The sequence below is a fragment of the Nilaparvata lugens genome, chromosome 5 (assembly GCF_014356525.2).
Source record: "Nilaparvata lugens isolate BPH chromosome 5, ASM1435652v1, whole genome shotgun sequence".
NCBI lineage: Eukaryota > Metazoa > Arthropoda > Insecta > Hemiptera > Delphacidae > Nilaparvata > Nilaparvata lugens.
In genome coordinates, this window is record NC_052508.1 from 72,360,224 (window position 1) to 72,376,660 (window position 16,437).

The 16,437-nt window shown below is 34.9% G+C and overlaps 1 long non-coding RNA gene across 1 annotated transcript in view; it reads right to left on the reverse strand.

Annotated features, from left to right (window-relative positions):
• LOC120351512 overlaps positions 1-11,757 on the reverse strand; it is a 38,514-nt gene extending 26,757 nt beyond the window's left edge. The window contains exon 1 of the long non-coding RNA XR_005571439.1: positions 11,634-11,757. This is a non-coding gene — a long non-coding RNA (uncharacterized LOC120351512). The remainder of the gene's footprint in view (positions 1-11,633) is intronic.
• Positions 11,758-16,437: the final 4,680 nt, after the last annotated feature.

Here is a 16,437-nt window from a genome sequence, read left to right on the forward strand (position 1 = left end):
AATTTTTCTCTCTTTTCTATTTTTTTTATAGATTCATACAAGTACATAATTGAAATTATAGGGAGAGATTAAATAAGGTAACCTTGTGCTATTCCTCTCCCAAATTTAGATAAGGTTACACATAGTCCGAAATTGGTTAAGTCTTGTTGTTCACTTTACAAAATTTTCAGTTTTTTTTTCACAAAGTAGTTTTTCAAATTAAGATGCTCCAAAACCAAACATAGAGGAAATATTCACATTATTATTACTAAAATAGATATTTAAAATATTTTCATATTTATTTGGAATATTTAGATATTTATTCACTAAGGAAACTCTACATAAAGGGATTTTAAGCCCAGGTGATGATTAGGGGATGAATGATAATACAGTACAAACGTTTCTCTTTGTGATGATTTCATGAATGGATCAATAGAGAGATGATGATCAGCTGAAATGAAACTTGAGAATTGGTAGCTGATAGGAAATGAGAGAGAAATGAAACCTGAATTACCTGTTAAATCTATACTGAGAACCTTTCTTCTTTCCCAGTCATTATACGATATATTTCTTGATCTTTCTTTTCTTGTTATCATTACCCTTCCTCCTCTCTACATCTCTCCTTCATTAAAACCTTTTCTCTCATTCTCATTCTTGTCTATTTTATCCTCCATTTCTCTCTCTTCTATTTCCCCTGCATGTTTCCCTTTTTCACACTTTTCTTATTTCTGACTCTCCATCCTGAAAGGAAATATTCTTAAGGGTTTTGAAGCATTTAAATTTAAAAATCTACTTTGTTAAAATGATTAAGGACTGAAAATTTTTTGAAGCAACCAACTACAACACTTGATCTATCTCGGACTATGTGTTATCTGAATTTGGGAGAGGAATAGCACAGGGTTACCTTATTTTCTCTCTCCCTATCATTTTAATGATGTACCTATTGTATAAATCAATAAATGAAGAATACAGATAGAGAACTCTTTGTTTCTCATCTAAATTCACTCACTTGAACTGTATTTGAGTTACATCCTCCTTCTTCCTATCCGTTTTCTCTTTTCTGCTCTGTTTTGGATTGGTTCCTCTTGTCTTCATCTTTCCTCAAATATACAGTTTTATCTTCTTCTGAATTTAATTTTTATTATAGCCTTCAACACTTTTGTACACGGTTGTACAAAAGCCGGTTAAATGTTGATCGTGATTAATTTCACGAGAAGCAATCCGAGAGGGCTTTTCCAAAAGACGACTTCCCTGGTTCTTGTGAAATCAACCGCGATTAAAACTTAACCAGTTTTTGTGAAACCGGCACCTAGTATTGAAAATTAATAGTGTCATGGGATGTGCTCTTCTCCCCCTTATTCTTAGTCTCTTTCCCGTTAATTTGTTTCCCTTACTTATTTTCTCCGATTGTTCATTATGCTTTTTACTTTTTTCCTCTTCACATCTCTCCTTTATATGATCTTTTTTCTCTATTCTCATTTTCTCCTTCACTTCTCCCTTCTCACACTCCCGGTCGTGTGTTAATGGGGAGAATATATTTTATACCCTTCTTAGAGAATCGCCAATTATTTGTTGAAACACCGCCGATTTATGAAGTTACATCACATTAGTATATTATCGTTATTCTAATTGCATTCAATCTTTATTCTCATTGATTGATTGTTTATACTTTGTAAAATTTGTTGAATAATAAGCATTACCGTCATTTGATGTAAATTAGTGTATAAGCCAGTAAATATAGTAAAATACATAAATAGAGAAATCTGATCTGATCTTTTACTTCTCCTGCATCTTCTCCTTTTCACCCTCTTCCTCTTTCCCTCACCCTTGCAATCTCCCAGAACACTCCATTTTTGACACAAGCCTCAGAATTCATAGCAAATCCGAAAATACTCACGTCCCTTAAGGCGATATCTTGTTTTTATTCAAGGAATAATCCCCTGCCGCCCTCGTTAGAGGGTTGTCTCGGACTCAGAAAGCAATGGCCAGAAGGAACACTGTGGATCAGCCCTCACCCTGGACTGGGAAAAAAACGCAAAGCACCCCCCAGAGACATAACGAATTAGGCAGTGGCTTTGCCACTCACTTTACTGGAAAATGAAATTTTTGTCAAAAACAACAATGAAAGCCCCAGTGAAATTGGTTTCAAACCCTATTACGTTCACAATGACCACTTTTCTAAGTTGTTACTTTCTCAGCACTGTAGTGGATTTCTGTAAGACTAATGAGAGTCAAAAATCAAAAAAATCATAAACGAACAATAATAATTGACCGAACGAAATGAGGTCTAAGATTCAAGTCGACGGTTTGGCATTTCTCTTAATGTTTAAATGTTTATATATTTATATGTTGCGCATTTACGGCGAAACGCGGTAATAGATTTTCATGAAATTTGATAGGTATGTTCCTTTTTTAATTGCGCGTCGACGTATATACAAGGTTTTTGGAAATTTTGCATTTCAAGGATAATATAAAAGGAGAAAGGAGCCTCCTTCATACGCCGATATTAAAGTAAAAATCAGACTATAGAATTATTCATCATAAATCAGCTGACAAGAGTGATTACACAGATGTGTGTAGAAGCCAGTTTATTACTGTATTTGTATAAGGTTTATAGTTTCAATCAAAGACCTTGAAGAGGTATGCATCTTTAAGCTGGGTTTACACCAAAGTTATTAACAAAATATTAATAACTTGATCCTTATAGATTCTATTAGATTGAACGGAAGTTGACAAACACATATGTTCATCATGTGTATGATAAGTTATGTTCAATCTAATATAACCTAAAAGGATTGAGTTATTAACATTTTTTAAATAATTTTGATCTAATCGCAGCTTTGAGGTCTTTGGTTTCAATATTTTGTTTTGCAGTCATGGTATTATTATGCGTGCCCATCAGTATCAATATTCTCACATTCGAAAAAACTAATTTAATAGGTGAATAAAAATAAACAAATGAACTAAATAATGCTAGAGAAATTATAATATTTTTGATTCTAAAAAATTAATTTTCATCAGAAAGATCATCACGGAACTGGATGAATTATATCATATGGAGTACAAATTCAAACGTGAACTGCGTTTGTTAACATTCAAAACAGTTGACATCTGGTACTTGTGGATGAGAATACTGCGTGAGGTCTACTGTTCACAGTACTACTAGTATTCTCACTTCTATTATACTCTATATTCTCATACTTAAACATTCAATACAACGCCTCACTACATACATTTTCGCTACTACCAAGCACTATATAAACGTTGATATCATCTCATTGGACTATAGTGAGGTAATAATGGCAGTGGAGGAAGATAGGAAAGCAGTGTTGCCGATTTTCGCCTTGCTACTGCCAAGAAAGTAATTGCCTTTCCGGTTCCTCACTCAACTATGATTTCTTTTTAGATGTATCATGATATATTCTATTACTTGCATACCTACTCATGTATCAACATTGAACATGAACATTATTTTGAAAATTACTTGACATTCAACATCATGAATTACTTGAGAATCATTAACATTATTGTTCATCTTTCAATCTTGAAATTTAAAATTTTAAATCATCATTTCTGGATCGAAAATCAAGTGACGAAGCAGTGTGTGACTATATAACCTTATCTTTTGGACAACATTAACATTTTATCAAAATTTTTGGAGAGAAATAGTACAGACTCAGTCTAGTTTTTCCTCCAATGTCATAATTGTATTATGATTATAGTATTTTAGACAATAAATAAATAAAAAAAAATGAATTGTCTCCAGTGTAATCAATCCACGTTATTACTGCACTTATGTATAATAATTTTATTGTACTCAGTGGAAATTGTCATATTGTATAAATAAGTGAATAATAAATTTATTGCTAGCATAATATTCTCTTGCTTGTTATGATCCAGTGTTTGCCATAGATCTTATCAGATCTGACAATGTAAAATGTATTCAAAAGAGAGAAATAATATCAAATGATAAAAAATATCGTATATCTTCATTCGAGACACAAAATGTGAACAGTTTGAAGGAAGAAATTTTACTAACTAGCAGATAACCCGTGCTCTGCAAGGGTCTTTAATTTTACAAACTGTAAACTTGACGTAATGAAATCTTGAATTGAAATCGGCCTAGAACCATCCTCTGTTAATTAAGTATATATATATATGCATAATTTCAAATCAGTTGAGTTGTTCAAACGTAAAGATGCGTCAAACATAATTTTCGTATCCCATTTTATTGTCTTTTTACTTTCCTTGCCCTACTACCATAGGTAAGGAAAGTATTGCTTTCCAAAAAAAATTAAGGTACCCCAATTTCAAGTTTTCTATATGTTTCAAGGTCCCCTGAGTCCAAAAACATGATTTTTGGGTGTTGGTCTGTGTGTGTATGTGTGTGTGTGTGTGTGTATGTGCGCATGTCTGTGAACACGATAACTCCTTCCCTAATTAACCGATTGACTTGAAATTTTAAACTCAAGGTCCTTATACCATGAGGACCCGACAGTAAGAAATTCAAAAAAATTCTATTCAAGATGGCGGAAAAAATGGCGGATAATTACTAAAAAACCACGTTTTTCACGGTTTTCTCGAAAACGGCTCCAACGATTTCCTTTAAATTTATACCATGTATAGCTATTTATAAGCCCTATCAACTGACATGAGTCTCATTCCTGGGAATATTGTAGGAGCTCCGTAATATTCTTGAGAAAAATGGCGGATAGTTACTAAAAAACCATGTTTTTCATGATTTTCTCAAAAATGACTTGACCGATTTATTTCAAATTCATACCCTCTATACTCATTTATCAGCTCTATCATCTTGCATGAGTCTTTCTCCTGGGAAACTAATGGGGTCCACCTCATCCTTGAGAAATGGACTTCGTAAACTCCCTCTCGTGCATGAGATAGGTAGGTAGAGCAGTTTATAAAAATAACACATAGTCGAGATATTACATCTGTAGAACAGCTGTTTTGACGACTTTTAAAAAAATCATCGAATTTCACAATTTACACAAAGAAAAAAGTACTCTGAAAACGATAATATTATATTTATGCACATCTACAGTAGTCTGATCGTAGTTTCAAATATGTTGCCGCCAATCGTCATTATGTTATTCCCCTAAATTATTCTCGTTTAAAAATGAGGCTTACAGTTCAATGAGCAAGGAAAGTTGTGTGAGTGTACCACACCAGATTTTTTCTTTAGAGCCACTTTCAATATAAATAAAAATAAATATAAATGAAAATGGCATGAATGTTGTGCAAATTAATTTAAAAGTGTACTGAGATTGATATTTTTATTTATTTTCCTATCCCGTACGTGTATAAACCAGTTCTCTCCTTTATTATAGTATAGATTATCAAGTTCATTTAGAAAGACTAAACAGTGAAAATCTGAATGGGGTAAGAATGAGGGAAGTTGTTGAGAGTAAGAATCAAGAATCGGATATGGCGAAAAGGTAACGGTGGATATAAATTGCGAGACAAATCTGGAAAGAGTTCGTTAGTCGATTGAATGTTCTAGAGGAGTGGGAACGGGAAGAGTGAGAGCGCTGTGGTGGGGGGGGGGTTGGTCTCGGTCAAATTAGTCTTGCCGGTTGGCAGTAGCCGAAGGATAAGAAAAGTAAGAACAGAATGATAAGAAGAGGCAGAACAGAAGTAGAAAAGGAGGGAGGACTAAAGGAGAAGAAGAAGTGGAGGATAAAGAAAAAAGAATAGAGGCACAATTTGCTACAGAGAGTATACATGTGACAACGACTCCCCGCTTCCCCTCTCCTTTGGAACAGACAAGCTCTGGGAAACTCAAGTGTCTTTGCTTTTTCCAGGCTGCTAATTTCCTCAACTCAACTCCTTGGAAAATTCATTTGGGTCTCCTGAGAAGAAAACGCCAATAAATACTAATCAGTAACAGTATTCTGATCAATTATTGGTTGACAATAATTTTGTTCACTTTATACTCTCTTCTTCTATTGATTCAATGATACACGATTTTTTTTGAGTAATTTTATTGAGAAACGACAGGCACAACCCAAAACTGTTCCTCTCCCGTATTTTATTCTTCATTCTTTATTGATTCATACAACAAGTACATCATCAAAACGATAGGGAGAGATAAAATAAGGAAACCTTGTGCTATTCCTGTCCCAAATTTAGAAAAGGTTGCACATAGTCCAAAATAGGTTCAGTCTTGTAGTTTTTCACTTCACAAAATTTTCAGTCCTTTTGACAATAGTATATTTCGCACCTAGAGCAGAAAAAGAGATTTTTCCGGCTCGAAATCAGTTTTCAAGTCCGAGGCCGTAGGCCGAGGACTAGAAAAGATTGAGAGCCGGAAAAACATTTTTGCCCGTGGTGTGAACGATATTTTTCGCCACACTACAGGTATTGCTGACAAAATAAATAAAGAATACAAAATAAAGAGTACTTGTTATCGTACCTATCTCTTGATTTTAGTGGTAGAAGATTTGCAGTCAGGATTTCAGATTCTTTTAAAATTGCACACGCTAATCAACAATAAATAATTGAATGAAACTCGATTCGAAACTTGAACTGAAGTCATGGCGACTTCAGCTGATGAAGAAAGTGGACACTCGCCCGATCTAGCGGATGACTTATTAACTACAGATTTCCATGAGCGGCTGGAAAGAGACAACTTTCTGGCCTAGACCGGAAAAGAAACCCTTTTCTGACGTCAGACGAGAGTCGTCTGCAAACAAGGTCTTTCAGATCTACGTGGGGACTGGAAAATAGCTGCCTTCTGTGCAGTGTGGCGAAAATTATTTTTCACAAAGTAGATTTTTAACTCTATATTCATCAAAACTAAACATAGAAGTAATTTTTCACATTATAATTCTGATTCATTATAATAAAAAACTCTGTTTTATTTGCATTTGAAAATGGCTGTTATGAGTCAAAACATGTTATGCATCAATAAAATGTAGAATTATACTTGATGTTTTTTATCTCATTCCAATAATTGTAGCCGTCCAATAAAGATGAAAATGAATATTGGGTAACAGATTCATTTGTTAAAAAGATTCCACATGAAGAGTATCTTCTATATAAGCGAAATGGCACACACTCACTGACTGACTGACTGACTGACTCACTCACTCACTCACTCACTCACTCACTCGCAGAACTAAAAATCTACCTGACCAAAAACGTTCAAATTTGGTAGGCATGTTCAGTTGGCCCTTTAGAGGCGCACTAAGAACGGATTTGGCAATATTTTAACTCGAAGGGTGGTTTTTAAGGGTTTAAAGTTCGTCTTTTAACATGTATGTTCTTCTTATTCTCTTAATTTATAATTGAAAAATGTCCATACCATATGTTAATATAGAACTATAATCTAGAGTGAGTACCTCTTCGAAACAGTTGTTAACTGGTAACTAAATTAATAATTTTGTCAGGTTGGCATTAAGTTGAGTTGACTTTGTTAGGTTGGCACCAAGTTGAAGATTGAAATGCATTTATCGCGGAAAAATTGAATGGGCACTGCTACTTTAATCAGAGCTATTCCTGGGAATATTATATTACTAGCCGTCAGGCTCGCTTCGCTCATCATATCCGTTTAGTCTGGACCCCCGACTGGATCGTCCTAACATATGATAGAAATGCTCAAATGAAAAATGCTGATCTCATTCTTGGACGATCCAGTCGGGGGTCCAGGGGGCGGGGCCCCCTGGCTAGACGGATATGGCGAGCGAAGGGAGCCTGACGGCTAGTTGAGGTATGAAGTAGTATTTTTTATTAAGCAATAAATTATATTTTTATCAATTTCATTATAAATTTTCATAATTAAAATGAAATATTCTGTTAATTAATTATTGATTTTACATTGTTAAAAAACGATTTGGCAACACAGCAAAGCGAGAAAGAGATAGCGCTATCCGCTTTGTTGAATGATAGACAAGGATAGCAATACTAATCAAACACTGCCATTATAACTTGGACATCACTATAGAGTCTTCTTGATGTTAATACAAATTATCTTCCCAGCCAGCATTTTTCTATGAGACAGATATATGTGACATATACATATAAGACAGATATGTGTGCCATTTTCGCATTGTTCCGCCTAGCCGTTGGTTAGTATCCAATCCAATTTAACCGGGCCATATGTTATGTGGGCCGGGCTTCGTGTATAGAATGTGACATATGACGTCATACTAAGCCGTACCTGCAGATAATAAACTAATACAATAACTTAAATTAGAGTGCTCCTCCCAGACGGAGTTATAGTGTTTCATAATTCAGCCGTGTCAACGCCACGGCAGTGCCCATTTCGTCACCCTGACTGAACAACATAGCATCCACCCTCGCTCCTTAATTTGATTAAAACTTGTCACCACTTATAGCCACAAAGTGCTACTACACCCCTCTCCACCCACCCCCACCACAACCATCTCTCACCCTCCACAAACGGCTGCACAAATTTATTTGTGTTTGTTATTATCTTATATCATCAGTATCAAATGGTTGTGTCTTCTTTGTTAACGATATTTCTATTTTATTGTACATATTATTGTCTAGAATTTAAATTTGTTATCACCTCATATTTATTTATTTGTTGATACAATTACAAATCAATATCGGGGACCGAGCTTCGCTCTGGAGTACAAAAGCATGAAAAATTTATTACGAAAGAAGACTTTATAATAACATTCATAGTTCATACAGAAATGTTCTATCTAATCACAGTTAATCGAGATTAATTCCCAGAGGAATGCAAAAATCCTCATTAATTACACGTGAACCAAATCAGAGAAGACCATTTAAAAAAGATGGATCTACTGGAATTAATCAGGATTGAAAATAGCCCGGCTTTTTTGCAACCGGCACTAAGTACCTGATTAAATGATTACAAAAGTTCAACAACATAATTTTGACACCAAAGACCTTAAAGAGAAAAGGTCTTTGTTTGACACAGTCCCACACACATGAACTCGCTCACTCACTTCCATCATCAACAGACGACGAAATAATGTTCTTACTGTGGAAAGTTAAAGTTCAATTTCTGTCCAAAAGTATATATGAGCTGAAAATTTTGAATTTGGAATGGTTCAGACACGAAATTATAGTCAAATATTGCACTTGATATCATCAGTATCGCATGACTGTATCTTCTATATTTATGATATTATTTTGCAACATGATTAGTCAAAATTTAAGCTTGCTGGACTAAACCACTGATTCAGATCGTTTTGTATGATTAAACAAAATTTATTTATGTTTGTTTCTTACACCAGTACCTTACCTTATATCGAAAGTTTCACAAAACTGTACAGTATCTTCTCTTCTAATGTTACTTTTTGCCACTTGATAATGTAGTCATTGGTTTGATCTAGTCGTGTCTAGAAGAAAATTGAAAGGGTAGTAGTATAATTGATCTAAAGTAGATAGACTATCTACTATAATCTGCCACTATAGTATTCAATAGTAATGATTCCAGTGAAAACAAGATGGATAACCAACAATGTAATCAAATACTCTTGATAAAACGAATTCAGCACCTTTTCGTTAGGTATTAAATAATAATAATAAGCACTGTGGGACTTGGATTTCGAAGGACCACAGACAAGATCACCAAGTTCCACATTCCCTACCTATATACAGAGAGCAGCACGCATTCAGACTCCTCTTGGTCACTTATAATTAACCACTTCTCAACAATTCGCTTATACTGGCCTGATCTGTAATTTTGAAAAGTTTTAAGATAGTCAGGTATGTTTCTAAGTATTATGTGTGACAGGTACTGAATATTAGTTGTTGAATATGTTTTATTTAATCTTGGAGTCTGTATATTGTTTATATGTGATGCTCTGGTGGGGTATCTATGATCTATTGTATTGTTAAAAATTTGGTTATGGTGAGAGTGCATGTAAATTAAGGCAGATCTCACAAATAGCTGCCTTACATTGAACACTTTAAAGTCCTCATATAATTCTTTAGTGGAACATCTGGGACCTCTCTGCAATGCGACCCTCAAGATAGAATTTTGAGAAACTTTTAAAAGCTCAAGAACAGTTTTATAGCATCCCCCCACGCAATTATTCCCCACTGTAACATTGATTGTACATATGCAAAATAGACATTCCTAAGCTCCTGTACATTAAGTATATTCTTAAGCCCATGAAACAGAAATATTGCTTTACGAATTTTGCTTTTAATGTATGAAATGTGAGAGGACCAATTCATTCTGTCATCAAATATTACCCCAAGATATTTATGTGTGCCTACTTTTTCAATAGATGGACAGTTGCAAAAACCCCCCTGTTGAATATTGCAACAATGTAATACAATACTATTCGAGCCATCATCTGTCCTATTCCTCAATTTTAAGTCCATAAACTTTGTTTTATTAACATTAAGGGTCATTATATTTTTATCGAACCAATCTTTTAGTTTCTCAAGGTCACTACGAGCCTTATTGTAAACCTCTTCAACATTTCTACCCGACAGCAACAATGCAGTATCGTCAGCAAACATATACAGGCTACCTTGTAATCTTACTCTCGACAGATCATTTATGTACAACAAAAATTATTTGTAATTATTTCTAATTACAAAGTTTATTATTTATAAACAAATAGGTAATATGCTAGTTATGTATTATATACTTTTTATTTATTTATTTTTAAATGCTTTGTAATAATATTGTATAATGCATAAATATATACTATGTATTATATATTCATATTGTATTGCATTTTGAGCAAGTGAAATAAAATTTATTCTATTCTATTCTATATATTTCATAACATTTTTATGAATTAATCTGATTCTGCATGTGTGATAAACGATAACAAAAGGCTCACTCACACTGATGGTCATTCATTGACCAAGGGTTAAACTCTGACATATTATGAAAATCATATTATTTTTATAATTAAAAATATATAAATCTCAATACCATTTTAAACTATTTTGTCACAGCATGTTTCCGACATCTTCAAGTCATTATCCGAAGCATGCGACAAAATAATTCAAAATGGAACTGAGATTTGGGTTTGAAAATGTACAATTTAAATAAATTAAAATAATTTCTATTCATATTGAAAGTATTGGGTTTGAAAATGTACAATTTAAATAAATTAAAATAATTTCTATTCATATTAAAAGTATCCCTAAAGAAAAAAATACATATTATCTCTGTATGCATGTTTCTTGATTGCTAAATAGAAGTTATTCAATTATTTATCATATTCTGCATAATTACACATGTGGAAGTGGAACCCATCCTGTCTCTGTCAACTTTGAAGAATTGTGAATGAATGCTTCAGGCCTATTCCATCCTATTTTCCCAATCTTGTATTAGGAAAGGTGTATTTTCCAGTGACAAGAAACAGTGAGAGCACTGCCTGAGGGCTGCTGTCTCCTTGGACCCGTTGCCAGGAACGAAAAGCCCTTTATCAGGTTGCAGTATAATATCTGAGTGCAATTTTGCTAATGAAGGGCTGAGGCAGAGGGAAGCTGCGAAGGGTGGGAGAAAGTCGAAAGAGGGGAGGAAACTTAGGTAGATGTGTTTAGGGAGAAGTGGATAGGAGAAAGGTTTCCAGTTCGGTCCACGCAGACGCTCGATCAATAAAATCCCATTCCAGGACCCCTACTTATTCTCCCTCTGCCTCTCGGCTCTTCCGTTTTGTGTCTGTACTAACCATTCCAACGACATTAAGCCGCGTTTCATTGTGGCTGGCTGGCGTTGGTTGCATCCTTGCTACCACAGCATCTTGCAACAGTGTTCGTCAGAAAGTCATCCTCCATGTTGTGTCCTGAAAACATAGAAACAATGCATCACTCTTGGTGTTACAATTTTGATGGACTTGAACAACAGCTTCATAGAGAAATACAATGCTTTACAATGGATAGATGAGATTTATTTCTCCAAAAAATATTACAAAAATACAATGCAACGCAGTGTTCTAGAAACATAGATCTACCACTACTACAATGTTAATGAACTTGAACAGCTTCATAAAATAAATCCAGCATTTTAAATGAAAAAGACTAAGAAATTGACAAAATTTGACCAAAAAAATGGGGAATGTAACTTTGCAGAACATTTGATAACAAATAATCACAAGTTTACAGTTTTTCATCATTTTAAATGAAAAAGACTAAGGAATTGTCAAAATTTGACCCAAAAAAAAAATGGGGAATCTAACTTTGCAGAACATTTGATAACAAATAATCACAAGTGCACAATTGAGGAGAATGTTGAGTTTCTGCATGTTAATAACAAAGGCAGATCTTTGAATATTCTAGAGGCTTTAGAAATAACAAGAGTAATTAAGGAAAATTCCCAGTATAGTTTAAATGACCAGATTCATTTCAACCAATATAACACTACGAATTTAGTTGTATCATAACATTGTAAGCATACATCAGTCAATAGTTTTTCCTTGTTTTATTATCCTTCACTTGTTTTTTGGTTATTATTTTGTACTGAAAGTAAATTTTGTTATCATGTTGTTGCTTTTGGAGCACCGTTGAGTGGGAGGAGACTGTCTAGCTGGGCCAATGGCAGGCGTTCATGCCTTTCACCAATAGCAGTACTCGCCTACTAGTATAAATTCTGCTACTCTTGTATTTAGTTTTAGTTTATCAGAGATTGACAATGGTGTAATAACCGAAACCGGTCTTTCTACGTATCAATAAATCTGTGGTTTTTTGACACTTTCTCAGCATTTTCATTTAATATGAATAATTAACACAATATCAACTTCTCAACTACACAAAAAGTGGAAATACAGCATTTTTTACTCATCCATTATGTTGTATCCTGAAAACATTGAAACAATCTGTCACTCATGGTGCTACAATGTTGATGAACTTAAACAGCTTCATAAACAAGAAATACAATAGTTGATCGATTAACCATGTTCATGTTGTGTCCTGATAACTTAGGAAACAATGCATCACTCTTGATGCTACAATGTTCATAAACTTGAAACTTAAACAGCTTCTTAAAGTGAATACCATAGTTCACCCATTAACCATGCTGTCCTGAAAACATAGGAGACAATCTATTATTGATGTCACAATGTTTATAACTTACACATCAGCTTCATAAAGCGGATACAGTGCTAAAATTTCAGAATTTAATTTGGAATCTCGTTAAAGAGTTATCTCATATTCATCAGTATTTGATCAAATAAAATTTCTCATCAACTTCCATCTGTAGATACTAGTAGTTCTGTGAACAGTAGACCTCGCGCTCATTGAATTACATTGACCTGTTGTTATGTTTTCTCAAAAATTAATAAATAATTTATCAATTAAAAATGTCTAGAAAAAATCCTAAATAAACATAGAGCTTTCTGTCCTATCGTACCGTGACGTGTCGTCCCGGAATGTGAGTGTGAGCGCTGTTATCAGGTCTGGCTGCAACTGTCTACAACGTTGATGGAAAGATACAATTTTCAAGATGTTCGATGTTTTTGAACGGGTAGTATTATAGTCCACTAGACAGCTGATTTATGATGAATAATTCTAAAATCTGATTTTTACGGTAATATTGGCGTGTGAAGGAGGCTCCTTTTTCCTTTTATATTATCCTTGAAATGCAAAATTCCCAAAAACCTTGTATATACGTCGACGTACAATTAAAAAAGGAGCATACCTGTCAAATTTCATTAAAATCTATTACCGCGTTTCGCCGTAAATGCGCAACATATAAACATATAAACATTTAAACTTTAAGAGAAATGCCAAACCGTCGACTTGAATCTGAGACCTCACTTCGTTCGGTCAACAAATATTGTAGCAAACATAATATATCATTCTAAATCAAATTCATAGTATATATTTGTAATATATTGATGATGTGTTTGCTTTTTGAAGCGTGAAAAAATTGTTATTTTGAAAGTAGTTTAACCTAGATTTAGATTTGGGCTGTAGTATGGATTTGAGAAGGGACAGTTTCGGCATAATCCTGTTGTGCCTCCTCATATACCTGTAAAAATAATTGTACGACAGAGTAAATGAATAAATTAATATGAACTATAAGTTCAATCTCCCGTTACAAACTTTCTATGCTCTTACACTCCAGAGCGAAGCTCGGTCCCCCGATATTTTCATATTCATCAGTATAATATGATCAAATAAAATATTTCTCATTAATATCTCCATCTGTAGATGTTATTAATGTGTAGTTATAATGTTTTAATTAATTAAGTTGAAATGCTCTCATGATTCCAGGTGTGCTACTCGGAAAACCTTTCCAGATGGAAATCCCTGATCTTTAGAGAGGAAAATTCAGCGTTCGCCGACGACAAGTGAGAAATCCGAATTGACGACAGGCACTGTCCATTCATCAAGGTGTAATCCGCGATGTAATTTTCAACAAGCAAGGTGCGCTGACGGTCGGTGGGTGAGAGTGAGTGTATGGACGTAAAGAAAGTAGCCGAGGGATTTGGGGTGCTGCTTTCTACTGAGCCGCAGCCATATTTCTTGCAGCCTTTGTTCCCGGTGACATGTATAAAATCTAGGCGCTGTCAACCGGCAACGGCTCTCATTTGACATTCCCTCTTCCTGAGGAGGAGGGAGGAGGAAGAAGGAAGAGAGTGGTAGGGGGAAAACGTCGCTCATTACTCACCCATCATCTTCTCTCTTTCACTCATACTGTCTCACTCACTCACACTCACACGCTCTCTCTCTCACACTCTCTCTCACACACTCTCTCTCTCTCTTGTCTCCTCAATTTACAACCGTCCACGTATATGCTACTCATGGTCATTCATCCTCACGTGAGTAAAACCCTGCTAACTTTTATCTAGATCAGAGGTAGTGAGTGGTGTACAGTGTTATATCACAGATAAAATAAGTCCTATATAGGTTATATAGTCCTATATAGTTATAAGTCCTATGGTTATATAGAAAGAAGAGCATAAGCTTAATGTTATCTTTACTCTATGAGAGTACTTTGACTGGGAGAAGTAGTTTACTCTAGAAAAAAGTATATACAAAGTACTTTGACTGGAAAAAGTAGTGTTACGAGATAGGATATTCTGAAATCATCTACTCTTTTCTTGATTCGTAACCTAGTATAATATGCAATTCTTGGTCATTTATACCCAGGTGAGTAGAATCATAGAGAAACAATAGCGTAAGTAGATATCCCATGGTATAGGGAATTTATGTCGCAACTTTACTGTTATCTCAAGCCGATTACTGTCGATTATTGTCAATTTATACTGTTTTGTTGGGGTGATAGTGTATGAACGGCACAATTTGACAGACTACCAGCGTCACACAGCTGCGTAGGAAAGAACTACGTGAACTATCGGCTTGGGATAACAGTAAAAGTTGGGACATGAACGCCCTATACCATGGGATATCTACTTATGCTATCGTTTCTCTATGGTAAAATCCTGCTAACTTTTATCTAGATTGGAGGTAGTGGTGTACAGTGTTATATAGAAAGAAGAGCATAAGCTTAATGTTATCTTTACTCTATGAGAGTACCTACTTTGACTGGAAAAAGTAGTGTTACGAGATAGGATATTCTGAAATCATCTACTCTTTTCTCGATTTGTAACCTAGTATAGTATCATAGCCAACTCTAATATAAGGCCCCGGCCTACGATATTGCGACGTCGCAGCGTAGGCCTAGGTCTAATAGGCTACAGCGTAGGTCTAATACATAATTGGTGAAAAAGATTTTAAAAAATACCAGCTGAGTACCTACTTTGACTGGAAGAAGTAGCGTTACGAGATAGGATATTGTGAAATCATCTACTCTTTTCTCAATTTGTAACTAGTATAGTATCATAGCCACCTCTAATACAAGGCCCCGGCCTACGATATTGCAACGTCGCAGCGTAGGCCTAGGTCTAATAGGCTACAGCGTAGGTCTAATACATAATTGGTGAAAAAGATTTTAAAAAATACCAGCTGAGTACCTACTTTGACTGGAAGAAGTAGCGTTACGAGATAGGATATTGTGAAATCATCTACTCTTTTCTCAATTTGTAACTAGTATAGTATCATAGCCACCTCTAATACAAGGCCCCGGCCTACGATATTGCAACGTCGCAGCGTAGGCCTAGAATCTAATACATGATTGGTGAAAAAGAATAATTTCACAAAATTAACAGCAATTGATATTCCTAGTCGAGCCCGCTAATACATACATTTCAAGTGGAATATAGACTAATTTACAAGAGTGTATTGGTGAGATTTTCTTAGAAGAGAATTGAAACCCATCAGGTTGAGCTCTATTCAAGATTTCATATGCCTATTTGTTCCAGAAGACAGTAGGGGAGCAAGTGATAATCCCATGCTTCCCTGTTCACCCTAAGGGTTTCAAAAACAAGCGTGTAAAATTACGAATTTCGTTGCCAGTGAAATCTGAATGATGTTGTACACTTTGACCTCCCTTATGTTCTTTAAAGTCCCCGCTTTACAAGCTGCTTGGGGAGTTCCCCCATCTTGTATATGCACTGCCTGCGAGAAATAACT